General features: G+C 42.0%; 1 long non-coding RNA gene, 4 other non-coding genes and 1 pseudogene across 5 annotated transcripts; 1 reads left to right on the top strand and 5 right to left on the bottom strand.

The window, feature by feature from the left end:
• Positions 1-1,914: 1,914 nt before the first annotated feature.
• LOC138217189 (5S ribosomal RNA) lies at positions 1,915-2,033 on the bottom strand. Its single transcript, XR_011180901.1, has one exon. It is a non-coding gene; the product is annotated as a 5S ribosomal RNA (ribosomal RNA).
• A 537-nt stretch (positions 2,034-2,570) lies between these two features.
• On the bottom strand, positions 2,571-2,689 carry LOC138219123 (5S ribosomal RNA). Its single transcript, XR_011181574.1, has one exon. It is a non-coding gene; the product is annotated as a 5S ribosomal RNA (ribosomal RNA).
• Positions 2,690-3,225: 536 nt separating this feature from the next.
• LOC138217188 (5S ribosomal RNA) lies at positions 3,226-3,344 on the bottom strand. The gene has a single exon (XR_011180900.1). It is a non-coding gene; the product is annotated as a 5S ribosomal RNA (ribosomal RNA).
• A 533-nt stretch (positions 3,345-3,877) lies between these two features.
• On the bottom strand, positions 3,878-3,997 carry LOC138216936 (5S ribosomal RNA). Its single transcript, XR_011180649.1, has one exon. It is a non-coding gene; the product is annotated as a 5S ribosomal RNA (ribosomal RNA).
• Positions 3,998-4,534: 537 nt separating this feature from the next.
• Positions 4,535-4,653, bottom strand: LOC138218554 (5S ribosomal RNA; annotated as a pseudogene).
• Positions 4,654-18,862: 14,209 nt separating this feature from the next.
• On the top strand, positions 18,863-20,714 carry LOC138242898 (uncharacterized). Its single transcript, XR_011191772.1, has 4 exons — positions 18,863-18,970; positions 19,503-19,561; positions 19,670-19,784; positions 20,350-20,714. It is a non-coding gene; the product is annotated as an uncharacterized lncRNA (long non-coding RNA).
• Positions 20,715-23,693: the final 2,979 nt, after the last annotated feature.

The raw sequence follows: 23,693 nt of genomic DNA, 5'->3' as shown, positions 1-23,693 counted from the left end.
GTGTGTCTGTGTGTCCTGTGATGGACAGATGGTACCAAGCCTGGACACCCATGAGACACTGGCTTCCTCAGAAGACTCTCACGGAGGGCACACTGTCCCTAACCCGGGTCCAGAAGAAACTACAGTGATCTATAATTCCTGCGCCTCGGAAGGGTTTATGACGTCTATGTCCGGCGCCCGCGCCCGTGGACCGGCGGTTTGGCGTCGCGCTCCGCAGCTCGAGCTTCGGTGCGAGTCAGGGCGGGAGGGAGTCGATGTGGCCTCGGCGCCATCTTTGCTGGTGAGTCAATTGTGACCGTTGCGGTACAATAAACCATCAATAAACCTTTTCCCACCCCGTCCAGTATTTCTGTCGCGGCCCACGTCCCTTACAATCGACAAACTATAAAAAAAAACAGTAGCCCTTCGCAACATTACACGCCATTTTTTTTATTTTAAACGTCCGCTAGATACGCAGGTGGCTCGATACCTGTCTTATCCTCGCCGGCGTCTTTATACCGGCAAGTGAATTTTATTTGGGGTCCCTCAGAATTGTGACAGAAATGTCAGTGAACCACAATAAAAAACGAAACTTTTTTTTAAAGGCGGTGAATGGATTTTTTGAGTAACCGTGTAGCGACTAACGTAAGGAAAAAAAGTTGTCTTTCCCTACGAAGACGTTTTGGTACAGGACTTTCTTTAAATATCAGTTGTGCATAGCGTTTTACAAAAAGTTGATGATGATCTTGGAGATAATTGCAAAGGAAAATTGAGATAACTACCAAAACATTACGTGTGAAACGACAGGACAGAACTTTGAACCCACAAAGAAACAAAGGTATGAAATATTGCCTCGTCATGGGGGGTTGATAATTGTAGTAAGTGTTCCTAATTTTCGTAAAGAAATGTATATTATGGGAGTCACACGTGAGATTTAGTGTATATACGTTTCATATTGTGCATATATACGGGGTTAAAAAGTGGAATGAGTATGATTATAAACTCGTGTGTCCTATAATCAGATAATTTTTGAACAAGCTTTGATTAGACAGGTGAAAAACAACATCAGATCCTTTTTTTAATATATTCTCACGTCTGAATATCAGCTTCTCCCCTCTGGCCAACATTTCAGGGCTCCCAGGTGTAGATCCCAAATTGAAACAAATATTAATTTGTTACCCAGTTAAACAGTTAATAGAAGTGAGTGACCAGGGTAAATAAAGGTGGGTCAGTGTAAACTGTTTATTCTGGACCAGACTTCGTCATGTGTGATATGTCATGACTTCTTATATTAAGTTTTATCTTTATATTTAGTTCTACATGTGTAATAGATGCGATGTGTGTCCATAAAAAGGTTTCTCCAGGGGAAAATCAAGTTGGTTTTAAAACCGTGTTTCCTTTTTAGGGTACGTTTGCATTCCAAGTGTGGGGTTTTTGCCTTTTTATCATATTTTGGATGTGAATCCGTGGTATTTTTGCTGAGACAAGTTGCCTTTCTTATACGCGGAGGGATCTGCTCGTGAGATGTCCGCTTGGTCCATTTCTGAGCTCAGTATAAGGTGTAGAAAGCATGACTGTCATCATAACCCGCCTCTCACCCAGGTGTGGAATAATGTTGTGACTATTGCTTCAGCAATAACATGCTGATTGCATGTTTCTAGATGGGTATAACAGAGATCTCAACTACTGAGGGGCCTTATTAATAAAGTCTCCACAGCCGAAGCGCTGTGTCTCTTTTCAGCTGGCGATAAACCTTTCCTCGATCTTTTGCGGACTTGTAAAACTGTTCATGATCAGAATAAAAAACGCTCACGCTAATACACGAGCACCCGTGTCTCGCCAAAGCTGACAAATAAACAGACGGACAAGCCGCACTGCACGTGTGAACAGGGGAATGAGCGAGCGAGCGGGGATAGGGCGCCTCCTGCGCTTAAAAGCTTACAGCACCTGGTATTCCCAGGCGGTCTCCCATCCAAGTACTAACCAGGCCCATCCCTGTTTAGCTTCCGAGATCAGACGAGATCAGGCGTGCTCAAGCGGGTGTGGCCGTAAGCGAGAGCAAGGCTCGCTGGCACCCTTCTTATTGAGAGGACAGCTCCGTCACCTCTTTTACGACGCTGCTTTTTTTCCCTTGCGTTTTTCTCTTCTTCCCAAGTTCTCTCTCTTCACTGCCTTCGTCCCCGCTCTACTTCACTTCAGCCTTTCACTCTTGCTTCCTTCCAATGAGGACGGAGCTGCGGGAGAAAGGGCGCTATAGAGGATCGCTGTGGAGAGCTGCTGTTGTGCTTTGACATCTGAGCTCTGTGGAAAACGATCTCAATACAATTCTGAAAAACGCGACTCTCCGAACGCCAGCCGAACAAGTCTCCACAGCCGAAGCGCTGTGTCTCTTTTCAGCTGGCGATAAACCTTTCCTCGATCCTTTGCGGACTTGTAAAACTGTTCCTGATCAGAATAAAAAACGCTCACGCTAATACACAAGCACCCGTGTCTCGCCAAAGCTGACAAATAAACAGACGGACAAGCCGCACTGCACGTGTGAACAGGGGAATGAGCGAGCGAGCGGGGATAGGGCGCCTCCTGCGCTTAAAAGCTTACAGCACCTGGTATTCCCAGGCGGTCTCCCATCCAAGTACTAACCAGGCCCATCCCTGTTTAGCTTCCGAGATCAGACGAGATCAGGCGTGCTCAAGGGGGTGTGGCCGTAAGCGAGACCCAGGTTCGCTGGCACCCTTCTTATTGAGAGGACAGCTCCGTCACCTCTTTTACGACGCTGCTTTTTTCCCTTGTGTTTTTCTCTTCTTTCCACGTTCTCTCTCTTCACTGCCTTCGTCCCCGCTCTATTTCACTTCAGCCTTTCACTCTTGCTTCCTTCCAATGAGGACGGAGCTGCGGGAGAAAGGGCGCTATAGAGGATCGCTGTGGAGAGCTGCTGCTGTGCTTTGACATCTGAGCTCTGTGGAAAACGATCTCAATACAATTCTGAAAAACGCGACTCTCCGAACGCCAGCCGAACAAGTCTCCACAGCCGAAGCGCTGTGTCTCTTTTCAGCTGGCGATAAACCTTTCCTCGATCCTTTGCGGACTTGTAAAACTGTTCCTGATCAGAATAAAAAACGCTCACGCTAATACACAAGCACCCGTGTCTCGCCAAAGCTGACAAATAAACAGACGGACAAGCCGCACTGCACGTGTGAACAGGGGAATGAGCGAGCGAGCGGGGATAGGGCGCCTCCTGCGCTTAAAAGCTTACAGCACCTGGTATTCCCAGGCGGTCTCCCATCCAAGTACTAACCAGGCCCATCCCTGTTTAGCTTCCGAGATCAGACGAGATCAGGCGTGCTCAAGCGGGTGTGGCCGTAAGCGAGAGCAAGGCTCGCTGGCACCCTTCTTATTGAGAGGACAGCTCCGTCACCTCTTTTACGACGCTGCTTTTTTTCCCTTGCGTTTTTCTCTTCTTCCCACGTTCTCTCTCTTCACTGCCTTCGTCCCCGCTCTACTTCACTTCAGCCTTTCACTCTTGCTTCCTTCCAATGAGGACGGAGCTGCGGGAGAAAGGGCGCTATAGAGGATCGCTGTGGAGAGCTGCTGCTGTGCTTTGACATCTGAGCTCTGTGGAAAACGATCTCAATACAATTCTGAAAAACGCGACTCTCCGAACGCCAGCCGAACAAGTCTCCACAGCCGAAGCGCTGTGTCTCTTTTCAGCTGGCGATAAACCTTTCCTCGATCCTTTGCGGACTTGTTAAACTGTTCATGATCAGAATAAAAAACGCTCACGCTAATACACGAGCACCCGTGTCTCGCCAAAGCTGACAAATAAACAGACGGACAAGCCGCACTGCACGTGTGAACAGGGGAATGAGCAAGCGGGGATAGGACGCCTCCTGCGCTTAAAAGCTTACAGCACCTGGTATTCCCAGGCGGTCTCCCATCCAAGTACTAACCAGGCCCATCCCTGTTTAACTTCCGAGATCAGACGAGATCAGGTGTGCTCAAGGGGGGTGTGGCCATAAGTGAGAGCAAGGCTCGCTGGCACCCTTCTTATTGAGAGGACAGCTCCGTCACCTCTTTTACGACGCTGCTTTTTTTCCCTTGCGTTTTTCTCTTCTTCCCACGTTCTCTCTCTTCACTGCCTTTGTCCCCGCTCTATTTCACTTCAGCCTTTCACTCTTGCTTCCTTCCAATGAGGACGGAGCTGCGGGAGAAAGGGCGCAATAGAGGATCGCTGTGGAGAGCTGCTGCTGTGCTTTGACATCTGAGCTCTGTGGAAAACGATCTCAATACAATTCTGAAAAACGCGACTCTCCGAACGCCAGCCGAACAAGTCTCCACAGCCGAAGCGCTGTGTCTCTTTTCAGCTGGCGATAAACCTTTCCTCGATCCTTTGCGGACTTGTTAAACTGTTCATGATCAGAATAAAAAACGCTCACGCTAATACACGAGCACCCGTGTCTCGCCAAAGCTGACAAATAAACAGACGGGCAAGCCGCACTGCACGTGTGAACAGGGGAATGAGCGAGCGAGCGGGGATAGGGCGCCTCCTGCGCTTAAAAGCTTACAGCACCTGGTATTCCCAGTCAGTCTCCCATCCAAGTACTAACCAGGCCCATCCCTGTTTAGCTTCCGAGATCAGACGAGTTCAGGCGTGCTCAAGGGGGTGTGGCCGTAAGTGAGAGCAAGGCTCGCTGGCACCCCTCTAATTGAGAGGACAGCTCCGTCACCTCTTTTACGACGCTGCTTTTTTCCCCTTGCGTTTTTCTCTTCTTCCCACGTTCTCTCTCTTCACTGCCTTCGTCCCCGCTCTATTTCACTTCAGCCTTTCACTCTTGCTTCCTTCCAATGAGGACGGAGCTGCGGGAGAAAGGGTGCTATAGAGGATCGCTGTGGAGAGCTGCTGCTGACCGGGGTAAAGTTAGCTCGAAGTTCGAAAACGATTTTGGCACGCCTGTAGCGCTTTCACGAAACCTCTTAGAGTTGCGAGAATGCTTGTTTTGTGTATAAAATACATTGTGGATGCTTTCTCAGCCTTTACTTTGTCGTTTTTATGACATTTTTTTGACCAAGCACGCATATTCTTTTGTCCATATCTTCGCGATGGAAGCACAGAATGCTGTCAAACCAAATGCATTTTAAAGACCACGACTTGTGGATATTTCCACACCCTTTATATCAAACTATCAGTGAGCTAATTATCTTTTTTAAAACCTCCGGTTTTTCATCGATGCGTAATTACGCACGAACTGGAACCCGGGGGACCGCTGTGTGCACACGTTCACAACGCGAGAAATACTGTTCAATACGGCTTCGTGCGAAAAACCGGTATATGACCATAGGAAGCAGAACAGCGCAGTCTCCAATTACCCAGACTGTAAGCACGGGAATAAAGCTTTGTTTGATTTCTGAAACCCTTCCTTTACGTCCTGTTTTCATTCAGGTAAGGGTCAACTATATTCACAATACTACTGACAGCAGGAAGATAAAAATATTCTTTACTCAGCAGCTTATTAAAAACAGCTCCCATGATGTTCATACCGACTTTTTACACAGAACACTGACACAGCTTTGTGTTCTGAATCTCTTTTTCTCTTGCTTTTATTTAATGTGGCACAATGCACTGGGATAGGGGTATTCTGTTCACAAACCAATAGCATTTAAACCACAGCACCCACAATGCTGCAGGTAAGTGTTTTGCACACTAAGCAGGTCATCTGACTATTCCCAGCTTTGTTTTGGGTTATGGAACCTTTATTTTTTTATGATTTTCTGAAGATAACACTACAGGTGGGATGGGTGGGTTGTCTTCATGGCTCAATAGCATTTCAAATACAGCACCCACTCTGCTGAAACCAAGTGTTTTACACACCAGACAGGCCCCCAAACCTCATACAACCTTACTGTAGCTGTGGCCCCTTTCTTTAATTTTTTATGATTTTCTGAAGATTACACTACAGGTAATACACTGGGACAGGTGGGTCGTCTTCATGGCTCAATAGCATTTCAAATACAGCACCCACTCTGCTGAAACCAAGTGTTTTACACACCAGACAGGCCCCCGAACCTCATACAACCTTACTGTAGCTGTGGCCCCTGTCTTTATTTTGTAATGAGTTTCTGAAGATAACACTACAGGTAATACACTGGGACAGGTGGGTCGTCTTCATGGCTCAATAGCATTTCAAATACAGCACCCACTCTGCTGAAACCAAGTGTTTTACACACCAGACAGGCCCCCAAACCTCATACAACCTTACTGTAGCTGTGGCCCCTTTCTTTAATTTTTTATGATTTTCTGAAGATTACACTACAGGTAATACACTGGGACGGGTGGGTCGTCTTCATGGCTCAATAGCATTTCAAATACAGCACCCACTCTGCTGAAACCAAGTGTTTTACACACCAGACAGGCCCCCGGACCTCGTACAACCTTACTGTAGCTGTGGCCCCTGTCTTTATTTTGTAATGAGTTTCTGAAGATAACACTACAGGTAATACACTGGGACAGGTGGGTCGTCTTCATGGCTCAATAGCATTTCAAATACAGCACCCACTCTGCTGAAACCAAGTGTTTTACACACCAGACAGGCCCCCAAACCTCATACAACCTTACTGTAGCTGTGGCCCCTTTCTTTAATTTTTTATGATTTTCTGAAGATTACACTACAGGTAATACACTGGGACGGGTGGGTCGTCTTCATGGCTCAATAGCATTTCAAATACAGCACCCACTCTGCTGAAACCAAGTGTTTTACACACCAGACAGGCCCCCGGACCTCGTACAACCTTACTGTAGCTGTGGCCCCTGTCTTTATTTTGTAATGAGTTTCTGAAGATAACACTACAGGTAATACACTGGGACAGGTGGGTCGTCTTCATGGCTCAATAGCATTTCAAATACAGCACCCACTCTGCTGAAACCAAGTGTTTTACACACCAGACAGGCCCCCGAACCTCATACAACCTTACTGTGGCTGTGGCCCCTGTCTTTATTTTGTAATGAGTTTCTGAAGATAACACTACAGGTAATACACTGGGACAGGTGGGTCGTCTTCATGGCTCAATAGCATTTCAAATACAGCACCCACTCTGCTGAAACCAAGTGTTTTACACACCAGACAGGCCCCCAAACCTCATACAACCTTACTGTAGCTGTGGCCCCTTTCTTTAATTTTTTATGATTTTCTGAAGATTACACTACAGGTAATACACTGGGACGGGTGGGTCGTCTTCATGGCTCAATAGCATTTCAAATACAGCACCCACTCTGCTGAAACCAAGTGTTTTACACACCAGACAGGCCCCCAAACCTCATACAACCTTACTGTAGCTGTGGCCCCTTTCTTTAATTTTTTATGATTTTCTGAAGATTACACTACAGGTAATACACTGGGACGGGTGGGTCGTCTTCATGGCTCAATAGCATTTCAAATACAGCACCCACTCTGCTGAAACCAAGTGTTTTACACACCAGACAGGCCCCCAAACCTCATACAACCTTACTGTAGCTGTGGCCCCTTTCTTTAATTTTTTATGATTATCTGAAGATTACACTACAGGTAATACACTGGGACGGGTGGGTCGTCTTCATGGCTCAATAGCATTTCAAATACAGCACCCACTCTGCTGAAACCAAGTGTTTTACACACCAGACAGGCCCCCAAACCTCATACAACCTTACTGTAGCTGTGGCCCCTTTCTTTAATTTTTTATGATTTTCTGAAGATTACACTACAGGTAATACACTGGGACGGGTGGGTCGTCTTCATGGCTCAATAGCATTTCAAATACAGCACCCACTCTGCTGAAACCAAGTGTTTTACACACCAGACAGGCCCCCAAACCTCATACAACCTTACTGTAGCTGTGGCCCCTTTCTTTAATTTTTTATGATTATCTGAAGATTACACTACAGGTAATACACTGGGACGGGTGGGTCGTCTTCATGGCTCAATAGCATTTCAAATACAGCACCCACTCTGCTGAAACCAAGTGTTTTACACACCAGACAGGCCCCCAAACCTCATACAACCTTACTGTAGCTGTGGCCCCTTTCTTTAATTTTTTATGATTTTCTGAAGATTACACTACAGGTAATACACTGGGACAGGTGGGTCGTCTTCATGGCTTCATGATTTTTTGACTGTAATCAAGTGTTGTGCATTTGTGCAAGTGTCAGGCCTCCTGACCTTTCACAGTCATGCTTTGTTGTGTGAAACTTTAATTCTCTTTTTAGGATTTTTTGAACATGGGAACTTCCACTGAGATGAATGAGGTGCTCTTCAATAGCTTTTTCATCTATACACACAAGCGTATGTAACCAAGACACTCAGAACCAACAGAATCAACGTGAAGTCATAGAAAAACAAGAATGCCCCCGAGACATCTGCACCCCCCTCTTGGACCACTCTGGTATCAACACCCCCAAACCAATCCATACCAGCTAACAAGACTCAGAATCGGTGCAACCCTCCAACCTGGACCAAGAGCAGGATGGGACAAGTACCTGCACCACACTACGCACCCCTCATCCAGACCAGCAGGACAGCCAGACAGCACCATCATGACACACATAATGAGATCACTTTCTGTCAGTATGTGTAACATTCTGGGCCTGGGCTCCTCTGTATTTTGGCTGAAGGGAGTTCAACAACATTATTAAACGGACTGACATCATAATCTGACAAGATACATTGTTTAGGGGAGACTTGTCCACCCACTGTCCCCCTGGTAACGTGAAGATCATTGTCCCTTGGCTTACCTAAACCAGAATCACTTGGGTCTCCGGGGCGGATCGGTGTATGGTACAAAGTCTTAAAAACAGAACATTGTTGAATTGTCTATAAAAAACAACCAATATCCCTTGGATTTCCCAAACACAAAGCTGGAGCAAGTATACTAACTCCATACCCTTAAACTACAAAAGGCCAGTGGCGTAGACAGGGTAAACAGCCACATCATGTGACATAACTGCATGAGCCTAGTGATGAGCCTAGTTTAAAATACTCAACCCCATCCTGAAGTACGGATGTTTTCCTTTGGCCTGGAATCCAGGACTGATCACCTGACCCTAACAACTGCCGGAGCATTTGTGTGAACAGTAACCTGGGCTAGCTATTCACCAGTATCTTCAATACCCTATTACTGGCAGCTTGCCAAATACAGTGTCCTGAATAGAAGTCAGATCGACTTCATATGAAGCTGGCACATATCTGACCACATACGCACTCAACACACACTTTAAATGAACAGAAAAATAGTGACCTGTGTCTTTGATTTCTAAAAAGCAATAGGCTCTATTTTGAACAAATAACAAATATACAAACTTTCAATGTGGGGTAAGAGGTACAGTCCACAACTGATTTTTTTTAGCGTACTCAGAAAGTATAAGCGGTTTGAAAATACTTACATAAATTATTTTAGGAAGACTGTGTTGGTTTTTGTATCATTTGTGTTTGTGTTGACTCTTATTGAGATCTCCAGTCACCTGCCCTTATAGATGCCTCTTTTGCTTATGTGTTGTTAGAAATTGAGCTCGCCTGTGTGCCTGCTTCTAGGGTTTTTTTAAAAAAGGAATAGGTTGGTTTTCTATTTTTTTTACCCCTTGCCCAGTAGCAGTCTACTACAGGGGGGATTCTGGGTCCTCTCTCCATACAGTATGTCTCCTTTTGCATTGTTTCCAGACCTGGGCTGATTTGAGTTTTTCATGGTAATGGATTACAAGGGTAGGTCTGACAGAAGTGAATGTGGTGGATCTGCCATCTGCCCAGGCAGGAAGGTAGATACAGTATATGTTAACAGGTTTTAGCATTAATGTTTTGCATACAATCACCCTTTCCAAAAGGTGAGATAACCAGAGAAAACAGGACACAGCTTTTCTAGGGACTTTTTTTCCCTACAGTATTTATGGTTACGATGGGTTTTAACTCTTTGTGGAGATAAGCTATTTTTATCTTTTCTTTGGTGTAGGTTCATGAATGCATGGGCTTTCTTTTCTTCCATGTCTTGTTCCTTTGTTCAGTTGTTTTGTATTCTTTCTGTTTTGTCCCCTTATTTTTGTGCTGGTGCTAGAATTTCTGCTGGCTTTTCCATGTTTTTCCCTTTTGCTCTTTGATTTAATTTTTTCCTGTGACCCATTTTTCCTTATTTATCTCAATGTGATATTTTCCCCTTCTCCTCAGCTGTTGAGTCTCTTGCACTTTCTTCCCTGTTATCAGTATTGTCTGATGTTGGATTGCATTTTAAGTTCCTTATTTTTTAGTAATCCTGTAATTTTTTTTCCACTGTTATTCTCATCTTTTATTGTACTATTGCTGTTATTGCAGTCTTCCCACAGTTTATTTTATTCTTAAACAACATACTAAATAATATAAGAATACATGTTGTGCTCATCTCTTTCCTGCCACTTGCACTCCTGATATTGTCTTCAAATAATTCCAATATTTTAGAGCTCTATATTTTCAAGCCTTGAAGGCCTAAGGTTGTTTTTTAAAGTGTTTGAATGTGATGTACTAACTACTGTCTACAATAACAATAACATACATAAATTACCAATAACATGCATATAAAAAATAGCCCAGAAATCAAGTATGAAGTAAGGAAATGGCTGCAGCTATGAATCAGAATTTTAATCTATTGGTTTTGTAGTTGGTTGGAACTTGGAACTAGTTAGACAAGGGGTGTGAAGATTCGTTACAGATGTATTTTGCTGTACGCAGAACAAGTGAACAATAGACGGACATAATTTCACAAGACAACCCAGTTGGTTCTTGAAATTTCCAAACCACACATCAGAGTGAAAATTAAAACAAATTGAGGAAGGACCGATAGGAGAAGATCAACAATGAATCATTAACATTACAATGCTTAAGTTGCCTTTATAATAAAGACAATTTTGTCCTTTTGTGAGGATCATGTCCACATTGGACCTGTTTTTTTAAGTTGTTTTGAAATTTCACTTAGGGTTCAGAACATTTCACAACTACTAATTTTTTTTCCTACCACCTCAGCTAATTCTCTCCCCCTTTAGGTTTGGGTGGGGGTATGGGTTTTTTCCAGAAACCTGTTATCATTTCTTTGATGTTGGACACATTTGTCTTCAGGAAGTTTTCTTCACACCTCCTATCATACTCATCTGACATGTCCATAGCTACACTCATTTACTTGCAGCAGACAAACAATGACAGAGTCGTCTGCAAATTTTATTAAGTGTCTGGAGTGGTGAGAGCTCTTGAGGGTGTTTGCTTACAGGACAAAGAGTAACGGAGACAATATGCATCCTTGGGGGAACCAGTAAAACAATACCTGTTGTTGGATAATACATTGTTGACTTTCACACTCTAAGTCTGTTCAGAAATCAGTAACCCCTCTGATGATGTTAAGATCAAAACCAAAGTTTGATAATAGCTTTGCTGCCTGTACTTGAGGTCAAATGCAATTGCATACAGAGGAGGAAGTATAGCACAACAAAAATAACACACTTCTAAATCTACCACAGCACAGAAAAAAACTAGAAAAATCACTTATAAAACCACAGGAGTACACAAACATAACACAAACTAGAATGCCACATAGACAATAATCTGTAGCAGAATATCTGCTTATGTTGTATTTTCTTTGTGGATGTTTTTGGATGTTGTATTGGCCTTGGCAACTCTGTGATTTAACAGTCATGATAATAAAGCATTTTTGAATCTCTATGTGAGTGGAACCTGTTGAATATTAGTTCAGATGGCTAGCTGTGTCAGCAGGTGTAGGCTGCAAAGGATCAAGTAATAGTTTAATTCCATGCTGAAAAGAGAAGAAAGAAAACACAACATTTTGGCTGTGGAGCCTTCTTCAAGGGTTACAGTTGAAGAAGGCTCCATGGCCGAAACTTTGTTTTCTTTCTTCTCTTTTCAGCATGGAATTAAACTATTACTTGTTAAATATTAGTTACACTTGGGTTTCGCAATATAATATAACCAAGAGGTATTGTTATTTTTTTAATACTTTTACAGCAGTCAAACTGGCATACTCTGATATCTGAGAGAGAGTTTAATATAAAAATTTTCTCTTGAACTGTCATGAACCAGTTTAATTTGTTTTTACCTCTCTACAAATCAGCCTTCAAAAGCTTAACTCATGTAGCTGTAATGTACATGAACACCATTAAAAAGTTTTCCTTTCTCTATGTGGCACGTGGAGTGCTGAGAACGCATGCTCCAAGCTGCTTGCTCCTGTAAGGAATTAACAACTTAAAGATTAAGTTAAATTATAAATAGGCCTCACCCTGTACATAGGGAGTTATGGGACATGTTTCGTTTAGAAGGGATTTAAAAGTAAAAAGTAAAGCCTGAAATAAACAAACTGTGCCATGTAAGACCAAGGTAAGGAATGTTTGTTACTATTTGTTTTGTCTGGTTATTTAAACCATTCCGTCTATTTCACACTTAACCAATTTTGAATTAGAAAGACTACAAACTGTGCAAACTTCCAAGTCTGTAAGGGTGTATGATGTAGATCATTCACAAGAGCACACGGCTGCTTGTTATAATTGTAAGAACTGTAGTTCACTACTGTTCTTTTGACTCTTGAGCTTGCATCATACAGCTGTTGGAGTGCATTTCAAACCTAAGAGATATCAAACTCATTTAACCTGTCAGACATATGTTAAATGGGTTGTGACTTTTGGCAAAGTTTTTTGCTACATAATTTGTTTCATGAATACCATTTATCTCTATAACAACTTTCCTGTCCCCAGAACATATGTTTTAAGCTGCTTGATCCCATTGGGTGCAACCTTTCCATTGTATTCATAATGTGTTGTTTGCATTAGGAGTGTGTTAAATAAGCAGAAAAGAGGCCTGTTTTTTCTGTTGCTTCTGATCTTATACAGTGGTCAGAATCTCTCATCCAAAAGCTTATGAGTGGAAAAAAATTAAGTACAGATGCACAATCCATTAAAAACCATTTAAAGAGCATAAGGGTTTTCATCACATGGACTTGTTCGACTGTTGAGGATTTCTGTTTTGGTTGAGGATCAATTAAAGGACAACAACCTGAAACACTATCTTCGATCTTTCCAGAGCTGTAAGTAGTCATTCCAAGTTTATTAACTTGTCTCTTTTTTTCTATGTACTTTTCAATAATCACTGATGTTATTTACAAGAGTTTTTTTTTTTTCAAAATTGCATCTTTTTGGACAAATTTTAAAGAATTGGCACAATAGGCGGAGGAGTGGCTCTGTGGCTCAGGATCTGCACCGGTGGCTGGAAGGTTGCTGGTTCACATCCCATGGTTGACAGAGGAATCCTACTCTGTTGAGCCCCTGAGTAAGGCCTTTAATCCCAGCTGCTCCAGGGGTGCTGTACAATGGCAGACCCTGTGCTCTGACTCCCAGCTTTTCTCCCTGTCTGTGTGTCTCATGGAGAGCAAGCTGAGGTATGCAGAATATGAAGTCCTAATGCAAGAAAATGTATATGGTCAATACAGTAATCAGATTTATTCCATGCTGAAAAGAGAAGAAAGAAAACACAATGTTTTGACCATGGAGCCTTCTTCAGTTATGATTTGATTTTTTACAATCATACCCACAAAAACTTTGCAATTTTTAAAAATCTTGCAAACACAACCCAGATATGTTGACTTCTTTAAAAACATTTTTTTAAAAGAAACACATACTTCTTTTCTAGTTTTTTTTTTATGTGGTGGCTGCCAGGAATCCTCAGTGAAAAGGTATGCAGATCCTGTGCAGACGCAGGAGCAAGTAGTTATTGAGACAAGAGAACAATCCGAAACGTCAGGCAAGATCATAGTCGATCGGCGAAAGGTAGATCAAAATCCAGGAAGTACAGAGAGAAGCAAACAATCCGAAACAGAAGGCAAGGCCCAAGGTCGAGAGGCAAAAGGGAGATCAGTAACCAGTAAGCGAGATTTAGAGTAAACGCGAGGTAGAGCTCTCAAAGAGAAGACTCAATACCGAGGGTTTGGATGGTTAAAATTGTGCTGCTTGCCGCACAGTAGAGTGTGTGCTGATGGATTAACACGTGCGGCGGTGCTTGTTATAATTAACCCGCTGCTGGTAGTGGTTAGTTCTTTTGTGAGTTATTCTCCGCTAGCTGGTGGTTGTGACAGTGACAGAATGCTGTTTTGTGATTGATGCTATATCAAAATATAGGGCCCGTAAAATTAAACACAGAACTAAAACCATTTAATGGACTTGTACATCTGTTGCGCTCCTACACTATTAACATCCATTGGGCATTGAATTTCAATTATGTTTCCAGTCCATTCAGATATGTTCTCTATTTTTCAGATTGCTGGCAATGTCACATGTTAAAGGAGGACAGAGGAGTAGAAGGCCAGACCTGTGGTCAAGGGCTGGTGGAGTAGGGAATGTGATCAACGAATTTCTGAAGTTTTCTAAACTCGAAAAAAAAATTAGGTGGAATGACAGTATGTGGTCAACACTGTCAAACAGACTCCTTGGAGAGGAATGCCCCAGCAACAAGAAATGGTTATCAGTGATTTGGCATGAAGATAGAAAACAACTAAGAACCAAAGTGCTTAGGGCGCAGAAAGAGGAGAGTATTGGTAGGGATTCCAAACCAGATGACAGTACACAATCTATAGTCAATATTTCAAGTCAAAGTGAGGGACATAGTTTGGAAGGCAACACAGAGCTCAGAAGTTCATCAGAAGATACAGAAGATGCATGGGCAGCACACGGCAGCACAGACAGTGGTGACATGTTAGAGGGAGAAAAAATCTGTGTAGAATCAGAAAAAAAGCCTGAAGAGCACAGTGAATATTCCCAGGGGGCAAGCTCATCTGGGACATCACCTCAGGATAAAAGGGGATTAAGAAAGATTATGTCTGTGCCTAAAACTTTCCAAGTATGTTTAAAGGCTGAACAATGGAGAAAAATAGCACCTCTAAAAGGTACATCTAAACTAAGACGACCATGGACCCAGATCTTATATAACGAGTTCAGGAAGATAAATCCTTGTTGCCCAATAGCCTTCAAATACCAATACATCAGGAAAGAGAACAGCAGAAAAAAAAAAACTTTCTGATGATAAAAGCAGTCTGTACCTTCAGGTCCTGCAATGTAAAATACATTATGACAACAAGACACAAACCAATGGGCAATGATGACATCACAATTGATGTTGTACGAGCAGGGCAAATACAGCACAGTAAAAGGGAAACAAAATTTCGACAAGCACGTCAGCCTTATCGTCGAAAGATTGCCCGTGCCCTCACAAAAGGAATCAGCAATGTGTACTACAGGAACCTGAGCAGAACACCGCTTGCTGAAATTGCAGCAGGCAATTTATCTAAACCACTAACACAGAATGTCCTGAAAGTCATTTCATCAGAGTTCAGGAACAGTAAACGCATTCACTATGATCCAGTGTTTGAATTACATATGGCACAAAAATATATGAAAGCATGCGACTTCGACATTGTCCATTTCCCAGGATATATACAGATTTTGCAGTTAGACACATTTGCTGCCTATCTTTACACAGAACAGAGTATGCGAATTCTTATTGCCCATCTAAAGATGAAGGAGAAAGTCAGCCTTTACCTGGATGCAACAGGAGGGGTAGTCAGAAAAATTCCATCGGAGAACAAAAGAATTTTGTACTACAGTCTTACGTTACCTGGAGGTGGAAAAAGAAAGCCTCCATTACCAGTGTCTGAAATGTTGACAACTGACCACACCATTGTCAGTATAGAACGTTGGCTACGGAAATTCATGTTTGACATCTCAACATGTACTACCAAGAGAGTGCAGCATGTAGAAACTGACTACAGCTGGGCCCTGATTCACAGTGTTCTTTTTGCCTTCAATGGGGACACCATCCATGCATACTTAAATCGTGCAATGAAAGTCTGCCAAGGCAAACTTAAGTACACAGAACTTCAGATGTTCACTGTTCTGCACCTTTGCTCTGCCCATGTCATAAAGGCTGTCTCTCAAGCAATTAGTAAAAAAACAACAGACAAAGGACTGCGAGACTTTGCAACATTTTCCTTTGCCATCCTGCAAAACAGCACAACTTTGAGTGTCGCCAGAAATGTTTTCAAACACATGTGTATTGTACTCTCAAGCAGGAGGTTCACAAATGAAGTCCAATCTAGTGTCTGCCTCCTTAACTTACATTTCTCAAACAACCACACCAGACCAGATGGAAAAGGAAGCAGAAGTCAAAGACACAGATGAGGTACTGTACCCAAAAATGAGAGGCAGCCTGGGCCGCTCTCCTTTCGCTGTGGAGTTCAAAGGTATTTATGAAGACAGCATATCAGCTCAAGGACATGATGACTATGGGACACAACACAATGTGAACCCCTATTTCTGTGAAGACATAATAAGATTTCTGTTGCAAAGATACATGGCACTATTTCCACTGTGGAGTGGAATTTTGTTGGGTGACCTGGCAAGATATGCTTCAGACAGCAAAAAAGACATATCAATGTCAGAGGTAGCACAAACAAGAGCCACTAATTGTCATGTTGAGACCTGGTTTGGCATTGTCAAGCATTCAATACTTCAGCACAGGAGGAAACTGAGGCCAGCAGAGTTTATTACGATAATGAGACAATCCCTCCAAGGCCGGTACAGAGAACATATAATCCAAAATGCTCTCCCCAAAAAGGTTTTGACGGCTCCATTGATCACCACTAAGACACGTCATGAACATGCACAGGAACAATGGGCAAAGAGAGCACCAGGTGTAGGCAAAGAAACAAAAAATAAATTCTACAGCGCACCACAGAAAATTCCAATCCCCAAAAAAATGAGAACACAGGAAAAAAAAGTTAGCAATAGAAATATTGAAACAAATGAAAAATCGCCAGATGACAGCAACGGCCTGCAAGTACAGCAGGGGAAAGCAGGAACCACAGAATATAAAGAATGGCAGCACAAAGAAGAAAGGAAAGTGTCACCCAAGCAAGCTGCCGTGGGCATGGCTGAAGTGATCACACCACACTGTGATGCACGCCCCATCTCAAAACTTATAAAAGAGAAAACAGATTTCAAAAAGAAGGTAGGATTTGTATTTCAAATATTTCTCTGTGTGGACATTCACTTCTTTTTCAGAGCTTATGAATGTCATCTTCTACTACTGTAGGTGTTCTTTGTCGTTTCTCTCTAACTTGTTATACTTGTTGACATACTTGTGTTATACTTGTGGTGTGTAATCTCAATTTTCATTATGTTAGGTCCAGTGATCTCTTGTGTATGCTTTTGGCTTGGTAAATCTTTTTTAGGTACACGCCCTTTGGAACATCAATCCGAGTGAATTAGTGGTTGCAGTTTTGCCATCCATGCACAGTGCAGACACATATATTCTCAGACACTCGGAGTTTGTGTCTCTGAAACCAGATGAGTGGCTCATAGGCGAGGTAAGATGAAAGTGTTTGATTGCATGCATTTGTTAAGGTTTCGGAGCTTTTGTGTAATCAAATGTGTGTGAGTGCGTGAAATCACATCTTCTTCAATTGTGTTTGCTTTTTCCATAAGACCATTGAGTGTTACTTTCAAGTAGCGAAAGAATCCATGGACTTGGGGAAGAAGGTTTTCCTAATGAACCACTACACAACTGGTGTAATCATGAGTGGGAATAGAGAGCGCATGGCTAGACAACGTTTGTCCAAGGTAAGGACATCAAACACAAATGTTGATGGATTACATTAGTGAGGGGCAAACATGGTTTTTCACTAACTGATGATTGTTTTATCAATAGAGAAACAAGGAGAGCTACAAGCAATCAAAACAGGTCACAACTGTGCCCATGGTGCTGCCTAAAGAAACTACCTTTATATTCAGAAATCAAAATTCAAAGGTAGCACACCATCCCTGTGAGGCAGCCTGTTGTACTAATCTTGTCATTCTTTTCATTACAGGTCAACTTTGAAAACTATGAAGCCATTATTAGCTTTTTTTACACTGGTGTCCACTGGAAATTGTTGGTAAGTGTGGTGCAGGTAATCCAAAACAGCATAGGTTTATAATTACACCTGGAACCTTTACAGTTCAAGTGATTATCCTTGTTGCATCTAAAAAAATTACAAAGTCACAATGTATGTGTTCCTCTCCTGTTAAAAAAGGTGGACATTGATAGTGAGTGTCCAAGGCAATGGTGATAGTGCACTTTTCCTAAATTATTATTGTGAATACTGCTGTGTAATATACAGACAACCAAACAAGTCAAAATGTCATGTAGGAAAAAAAGTACTGTTAGGTCATTTCCTGACTGTCTTTGCCGAGGTTTGCAAAATATTAAATGTTAAATAATATATAAATATAAATATTATATATATAAAATATTCAAATATTAAAAACCTTTGTTTAAACAACATAAAACTCCTGAAACTGCCTGTGTGTCTGGCCCCACATTAAATGCAACTTCATGTCTGATGATGGGCCCTTTGTTTCTTGCAGTATCTGTATGCTCCATCCCAGAAAGTCTTTGTGGTCGACCCTATGGGGAGTGATGAGATGGGAGACTCCACTGCAGCGGCAAAAAGGTTCAGGTAAGAAATCAAGCATTAGTTTCGTGGTGAAATTCTGCAGGGGCACACATACATTTCAGGTTCAAGTTCAGCATGACAAATATTTCCTCATTTATCAATAACCTATTGTTTTGATTCACAGGGACTTTTTTAAGATGCGCAGGAATGTCCTAGGAAAAGAAGACTGGTTGAATATCAACTGGGACCCAAGCGTGATTGGTCACACCAGGCAAGCAGATGCCTCAAGCTGTGGGGTCTTTGTGATGCAGGTCAGCATAACCTTTCCACGCCGAAATTTTGGACTTAAAACTATTGTATGAGAGATTTTTAGGGAAATAATTGCGACAAACTTTTGTCTGTTAGATGGGCGCAGACATCATTAACAATTTCCCGGATATTCCAACATATATCGAAATAAACAGCAGTGCCAAAGAAATGAGAAAGTTGCGGGAAGACCTGTCAATCAGAATTCTTGAGGCTTCAGGTATTGTACCATTTGATCCTCATTGCCTACTTTTCTTGGTGTATATTATTTTCCTGAAGCATGTTCTCTCTCTGTAACAAGTCTGGATGAAAAAGATTCTCAATTTATTTATATGCAGAAGTCATTTGGGTATTCTTTTTGTACTATATAACACAGTGATGAAAAGTTAATTAAATCACATTTCACACAGTTAAAATTCAATGACACTTTGGCCTTCGTCGTGGTTGACACAACCATTGTCTGGGAAAAGTGTGGGTCTAAATTGCCCATAGTGAAGCAAAGCAAACTGAAACATGATAGCTGTGTTATCATGTGCCCCCTTAAAATCATAGCAACACACGCTGACGCAAAAAAGGGTAACAGGTGTTGACAGGAGTATTCTGAGACATGACAATGTGCGGTTTAAGAAGCAGTAGAACACCTAATCAGGAAAGTGCATACGAAAAGGTCTCTATCAAACTGTCTTCAATTATGCAACAATGATCTGTAGATAACATTGGAAAAATCAGTCTATTTGGCATGTTTATTATAGCTCCTCTCCAGGACATGTGCCTGATGTGTGGAGAAACACCAGTGCGGCAGACAAACTGGGTAAGTGAACATCATCTCTATCTGTATGTGTAATGTAAGCACATAATAACAAAACATGCCAGTGAAAAGGTGATAGCTGAACTGATATAAGGTTTACTGTCCGTGTAGATTCAGTGTGACAGTTGTGAAAACTGGTTCCATGAATTGTGCATCTCAAAAGAAGAGTATGAAAGCGCAAAGAATGAAGTAACATGGATATGTACATTTTGCCAACCCCAGTTTGGTGAGTATGCTCTGCATGCAAACTATCACTATGAAAGGGTTTTTTAAGCAGGACATGTAGTTTTAGATTCAGCAGAAACATACAGTAGGATGACATATTTCAGTGGACGTTATAATTGTTTGTTATTGTTAAGAAGTTTGGATTGCAGGCTTGTCTTCTGGCATTAATGGTTCTATAAATTAGAGATAACTTTTCAAAAAACACACCAAAGAAGGCACACATAAAAGATTACTGATAATCTGTGCAATTTATTACATGACACAGGCATCTCAAAGATAGAATTACTGTGTCAGATTAATGATTAGACATGGATGCATCAAATCACTTACTAGGTTTCTTTCCAATAGTATAGAAACAAAGACACAACCATGAACACCTAAAAGAGCTTGCCATTTAGCACAGAAACAATATAACGTCTTGCTGTAAAAACACAAAGTAAGAAAAAAGGAGTTTGATTAAGAGAGATCTGGCAAATTGTGCAAATACCTAGATCTTGATTTGTGACCCATTTATACTCCTTGGATCCTTTGCAGTTCGTAACCCTTCTTACGGTTTTATATTTCAGGCACTGTTGATGAGTGAGCATCCACCCCCTACTCCCGAGCATTACATAAAAGACATGCTGGAAACTCAAGAAGACTGTCAACGTGTTCTCAGCAGAATTCACCTCCAAAAGACACGTAAGTACAAGTTTCAATATCCCCCCAAAAATTTTATCTTGGGTAAGAGTAAACTTTCGTACACTTTGCCAAACAATAATGAAAAACACTAGAACACAAAATCACTAGAAACCATTTGTTATCTATTGCCAGAAACCAAACAAAGTCTGTATGAAAACAGTAAAAAAGTTAATCATGACACAACACAGTCCCTTTTAAATATGATCACTACACACTGTTAACATCACTGTAGTAGTGCAAAGAAATGTAAAACGACACTATGTCACCATGACATGATTTATGTGAAAGATTTCCAGATAAAATTGTATCCATCCTAGTAAGATAGATTAATCAAGAAATTCCACTCCGTTGTGAGAAAGATCAAAGAAAAATGGCTTCTATCAAATAGAAGTGTATCTAGGGTGATTCCTTTTTATTAGGTTTCCAAAACAGTACTCTATCTACCTTCAGACAGGGCACAGTGCTAAAAGGATTCTAACCGGAACAATAAAACACAATTGCATCATCGAAGTCCGAACCCCACTGGCTTTCAATATCGTACCATGTACATCTCCAGGAGTGGAGACTCATGAAAAAGAACAGCCTAGACACCAAAGTGATACTTTTCTTACAGTAAGGTTAAGGTAGTTGTAGGATGCTGTCTAGATCAATGAACAGATTATGTTAACAATAGCAAGCACGTAGCAGAGCATTTAGGCACACAGCCCCTAAATTGTGGAAATATATGTCAGACCTTTTTAAGGATGCCCCATACCTACAAGCATATTTAACAATGCTGTAGTCTTCTACATCGTCTCTGTAGTCTTCTTTATCCCAAGTGATCTAATTCTTTAGGAGGTGCAGAAACATAGATATCAAGTGGGTAAGTAGACAACCACGTTGCAATTGTTTTTTCTGTGTCTAACCCTTTTTTTTTCTCCACACCATGCCTGCCACTGTTCTCTCTTCGGTGCCTTTGGTTGATATTGAGCTCCGTCCCCCATGACAAGGGATCCTCCTGGATTTCTGAAGCAAGGAACCCAGCCTACAAAACTCAAGATCCTGTACTGCTCAACCCAGTGGATGGGACACACTCAACATTAACATCTAGTCTCACATAATATATGAAATAGAATTCACCGTGTCAATCTGCATGGTTGTGCATGTGAACTGTTTCTAGTAACTACTTGTCATACACAACCAGGACCTGGAGGGGAGGTCAACCATCAGGCCTTGGACCCCCAGAGATTTTTTTTCTCCTTTGGAGTTTTTTGTTTTTCTCTCCTTCGTGCCTGATGGTTACACAGTCACATCATCAAGACTGCATACCACACCTTCATTGTGATTACAGATATAGCTTATTTAAAATGTGAAATTAGGAAAAAACTAAACGAAACATGGGAAATAAAAAGAATGTAAAATCTAAAATTTTCAGATGTTGTGATGAAGCTTTTGACTCATGAATAGCACCCCCCTATCCCAGTGTATTACCTGTAGTGTTATCTTCAGAAACTCATTACAAAATAAAGAAAGGAGCCACAGCCACAGTAAGGTTGTATGAGGTTTGGGGGCCTGTCTGGTGTGTAAAACACTTGGTTTCAGCAGAGTGGGTGCTGTATTTGAAATGCTATTGAGCCATGAAGACGACCCACCTGTCCCAGTGTATTACCTGTAGTGTAATCTTCAGAAAATCATAAAAAATTAAAGAAATGGGCCACAGCTACAGTAAGGTTGTATGAGGTTCGGGGGCCTGTCTGGTGTGTAAAACACTTGGTTTCAGCAGAGTGGGTTCTGTATTTGAAATGCTATTGAGCCATGAAGACGACCCACCTGTCCCAGTGTATTACCTGTAGTGTAATCTTCAGAAAATCATAAAAAATTAAAGAAATGGGCCACAGCTACAGTAAGGTTGTATGAGGTTTGGGGGCCTGTCTGGTGTGTAAAACACTTGGTTTCAGCAGAGTGGGTGCTGTATTTGAAATGCTATTGAGCCATGAAGACGACCCACCCGTCCAAGTGTATTACCTGTAGTGTTATCTTCAGAAACTCATTACAAAATAAAGACAGGGGCCACAGCTACAGTAAGGTTGTATGAGGTTCGGGGGCCTGTCTGGTGTGTAAAACACTTGGTTTCAGCAGAGTGGGTGCTGTATTTGAAATGCTATTGAGCCATGAAGACGACCCACCCGTCCCAGTGTATTACCTGTAGTGTAATCTTCAGAAAATCATAAAAAATTAAAGAAATGGGCCACAGCTACAGTAAGGTTGTATGAGGTTTGGGGGCCTGTCTGATGTGTAAAACACTTGGTTTCAGCAGAGTGGGTGCTGTATTTGAAATGCTATTGAGCCATGAAGACGACCCACCCGTCCCAGTGTATTACCTGTAGTGTAATCTTCAGAAAATCATAAAAAATTAAAGAAAGGGGCCACAGCTACAGTAAGGTTGTATGAGGTTCGGGGGCCTGTCTGGTGTGTAAAACACTTGGTTTCAGCAGAGTGGGTGCTGTATTTGAAATGCTATTGAGCCATGAAGACGACCCACCTGTCCCAGTGTATTACCTGTAGTGTTATCTTCAGAAACTCATTACAAAATAAAGACAGGGGCCACAGCTACAGTAAGGTTGTATGAGGTTCGGGGGCCTGTCTGGTGTGTAAAACACTTGGTTTCAGCAGAGTGGGTGCTGTATTTGAAATGCTATTGAGCCATGAAGACGACCCACCCGTCCCAGTGTATTACCTGTAGTGTAATCTTCAGAAAATCATAAAAAATTAAAGAAAGGGGCCACAGCTACAGTAAGGTTGTATGAGGTTCGGGGGCCTGTCTGGTGTGTAAAACACTTGGTTTCAGCAGAGTGGGTGCTGTATTTGAAATGCTATTGAGCCATGAAGACGACCCACCTGTCCCAGTGTATTACCTGTAGTGTTATCTTCAGAAACTCATTACAAAATAAAGACAGGGGCCACAGCTACAGTAAGGTTGTATGAGGTTCGGGGGCCTGTCTGGTGTGTAAAACACTTGGTTTCAGCAGAGTGGGTGCTGTATTTGAAATGCTATTGAGCCATGAAGACGACCCACCCGTCCCAGTGTATTACCTGTAGTGTAATCTTCAGAAAATCATAAAAAATTAAAGAAAGGGGCCACAGCTACAGTAAGGTTGTATGAGGTTCGGGGGCCTGTCTGGTGTGTAAAACACTTGGTTTCAGCAGAGTGGGTGCTGTATTTGAAATGCTATTGAGCCATGAAGACGAC

Source organism: Lepisosteus oculatus, chromosome 14 (genome assembly GCF_040954835.1).
Source record: "Lepisosteus oculatus isolate fLepOcu1 chromosome 14, fLepOcu1.hap2, whole genome shotgun sequence".
NCBI classification, from domain to species: Eukaryota; Metazoa; Chordata; class Actinopteri; order Semionotiformes; family Lepisosteidae; genus Lepisosteus; species Lepisosteus oculatus.
Note: the sequence above shows the minus strand (reverse complement) of the source record. Positions and strands in the feature narration are given on the sequence as shown.